We start from the raw sequence: 3,572 nt of genomic DNA on the forward strand, positions 1-3,572 counted from the left end.
TGTCACTGTTGTGGCCTCTCCCGTTGTGGAGCACAGGCTCCGGACGCGCAGGCTCAGCAACCATGGCTCACGGGCCCAGTCGCTCCACGGCATGTGGGATCCTGCCGGACTGGGGCATGAACCCGTGTCCCCTGCATTGGCAGGCGGACTCTCAACCACTGTGCCACCAGGGAAGCCCTATTTTATTTTTTAATATAAAACTATGGACCATTGTTCACCAATGTTTACAATAAAGTAAACAATATACAGTTGGATAACATTCTGATTACTACAAAGTTATTGCTTTTTTATGCTTCTGCTGAACCAGTAACCCAGATACTGAAAAGATTGAGCCTGTGTGTAAGGAATCAGTTGGGGGTAAAGAAAAAACATATAGATCAATAGTTTAGATTACAAAAGTTAATCTAAACTGTTTATTTAAATAGTTTTATTAAGTTAATCTAAACTATTTATTTAAAATTTATTCTATCAGGTCCTAGATTGACAGCATCTCTAACAACCTGGTTAGGTTTCCATGAGCAAAGTCTTAGACATCCTCTTAGTCAGTACAGCACAGGGATTTCAACTTCTAGTAAAGAAGAGGTTCACTAGAAGAAACCTTTAAATGTCCATTTAACTAAGTCTTGCTTGGCTAATTGAAACACACCAGGATTTTTCTAGTTTTCTCGTCTGGGTGGGGAGATTCTTGGTAGTGATAAAATTTTTCCTGTCAGGAGTTTTGCAAATAAACTTCCGTTTATGTGACTGTAGTTATGGATATGGATTCAGATACAACTGCTTTTATTGTCCAATTTAAGTTATTTACATTATATTTAAATTTTCCAATTAATTATGGAATCATCTACCTAACTTGAAAGGTTAAGCCTTCAGGAAAATTTTCCATTTAACTTGAACGCATTTATTTCTTAGGCTGCTCAGAGAGATGGCATCCCAGAAATATGGGCTTATCCCTGGTTAGGAATTGGCATTTTTGTTTCAGCAAGTGTTTTTAAAAAATAAAAGAAGGAAAAGAAAATCATTTACATATGTGTTTTATGTATACACACAAAAAACCCCCTCATAAACGAAAAACCCGGAATGGTCCTTAGGCAGATATGAGTTAAACACAATCTGATCGCGTAATGACTGTGGAGATTTCCTCCAACATTTAGAAAATTTGTTCCCTAATGCAGAGAAAATAATATATCATGGTATCAAATGTTCTTTTCTGATAAAGGAAGCAACTAAGAAAGCTTTATTTATTTGTTCAATGTAACCAGTGCTATAGACTCAAAAAAACAAAAAACAAAAAAAACCCCTAACACTCCTTCAAAATGAACATACAAAACTTTATTTTCATTAGAATCTAGTTATTTCTTCACACTAATAAACGAAAAAAACCAAGACCCAGAGCTTATATGCATCAACTTATGTGCGTGTGTGTGTGTGTGTGTGTGTGTGTGTGTGTGTGTGTGTGTGTAATTATATACATGGCAATGCAAACAATTATTGAGCTTCATTTTCTGGACAAGAATGCCAAGTTAGTCTCTGAATAAAAAGCACTGCAATTTGAGGACACTTCATTTTTGCCTCTTTGGTCAGCACCAAGTCTGCCTCATCTGAATTTTCCCATTTCATGAGAAACACCAATTCTCCACTGCTGTCTGTGGCACCAGTTATTCATTCAGGGTCAGACCTCCCACAAAGCCTCTTGCTTTGCCCGGCAGCATCTCTCTTCTTTGATTCACTATCATCAGCTTCGCTGCCAGATAAAGATTTTCTTTTTGTACCACCTTTTTCTGTACCAGCTGTTGGAGAATTAACAAATGTTTTAATTACCGCTGGGCAGTATAGGTTTTCTTCAGGTTCCTAGTATTGTCAGCATCTGTATTCCCTTCCACTTGAGGAAATAACCACCCCCTCACTTTCACTACACGGCAGTTCTCTTTTTCCACTACCAATGCTTCAGGCTCTTCCTCTCTGACTTTTTACTCTTTGCATCCTGTTTCTTTCCCATGTTTTGCAGTGCAGTTTTATTGGAGGCCATTTTTATTGCAAACTTGAAGAGGTATTATTCCTTGCCTTCGAGCTGCCCCAAGGTATGCTTCGTCTCTGGCCCTGCACGCCTCAGGCTCGAGTTCCCTTTAATCCTCATGTTTCAAGCTGCAGGTATAATCCCAAAGTCCTGGCCGAGCCAGGCAGGAGGGCTCCCATGGGTCTCACCAACATCTCTGCCTCAGGCCCCAGCAACCCCCCTCCTGCCAAAGCACCCCCTTGGTTCAGACAGCATCAGTCATTGCGTCTCTCCACAGGCACAGAAGAGCAGAGTGGAAGTCTCACAGGACAGATATCCCTCATGTGTGGAGGACAGTAATAAAGGCACATCTTTGTGCATGAGAGCCCTCCCAACTCCTCCCTACCTTTGACCCTCACTTTCACAAGCCTTCCTCCTTGGTTGTCACTCCACAGGCCTCACCATCCCCTGGTCATCTTTTTGACTCAAGCAGGAAAGAAGTCAGAAATGCGTAAGACTCACCATGGATTGGACAAAAGACTGAGGAATTATCTACATTTGACACACAGCTACTCTCCTTTTCTCATCAGGATATACTCGGTGAACATTTCCTGACAGAGCTGTACTGGAGGTAGCCCGGGGAATTTATTCTCTCTGTCTCTGACCTGGTTTTATCAAGGGACTGCTAGCAGGGAAGTAATAAAGGTAAGTGAACCCCCGAGGCTACATAAAACATATTTATAAGCAAGCATTTCTAGGCTGTGTCTCATCACAAGCTAACTGCAGTCTAGAGCTGGTCTTTCCAGCACATCACCACTCCACTAAACTCCCTCAGTGTTTGGTAGCAGGTTACTGGGAAGAAGTGCAGGAAAAGATGCCATGTGCCTCAGTTAGACTGATACATTATCTAAAAATATTTGCACCCGTGAGTTCATTGTGTGGGAAAGAATCTTTTCAAAGAGCATTGGTTGGGTTTTTGTCTGCTTGTGAAAGTAGTGGAAGATCAACTATAGAAAAAGCCCCAAAAGCATAAGGAGGAAAATAAAAATTGTATGTCATTCCACCTCACAGAGACAACCAATGTAAACATTTTGAGATATTTCCTTTCAGCCATGAGAGAGAGAGAGAGTTACCACAATTGGGATCATATTTAATTATGTATGCATTTTTGTGTCTTGCTTTTTTCATTTAACACTACATGATTCATTTAACATTCAACAAATGTTAATGGACCATTATCGATCAGAAGTACACTTGTCTCTGAATTCTATGAGAATTTTCTGATAATATTAAATACTCTTCAAAAGCTATTTTTTTAAATTTATTTATTTTATTTATTTTATTTTTGGCTGCATTGGGTCTTTGTTGCTGTGTACAGGCTTTCTCTAGTTGCGGCAAGCGGGGGCTACTCTTTGCTGCGGTGCGCGGGCTTCTCACCGCAGTGACCTCTCTTGTTGCGGAGCATGGGCTCTAGGTGCACAGGCTTCAGTAGTTGTGGCACGTGAGCTCAGTAGTTGTGGTTCGCGGGCTCTAGAGTGCAGGCTCAGTAGTTGTGGCCTACGGACTTAGTTGCTCCGTG

The 3,572-nt window shown here is 40.9% G+C and overlaps 1 pseudogene across 1 annotated transcript; it reads right to left on the reverse strand.

Annotated features, from left to right (window-relative positions):
* Window positions 1-1,485: 1,485 nt before the first annotated feature.
* On the reverse strand, window positions 1,486-2,026 carry LOC309966228 (chromobox protein homolog 3-like; annotated as a pseudogene). Its single transcript has one exon. The product of its transcript is annotated as a chromobox protein homolog 3-like (transcript).
* Window positions 2,027-3,572: the final 1,546 nt, after the last annotated feature.

Source organism: Leucopleurus acutus (genome assembly GCF_964270905.1).
Source record: "Leucopleurus acutus genome assembly, chromosome: 9".
Taxonomy (NCBI): domain Eukaryota; kingdom Metazoa; phylum Chordata; class Mammalia; order Artiodactyla; family Delphinidae; genus Leucopleurus; species Leucopleurus acutus.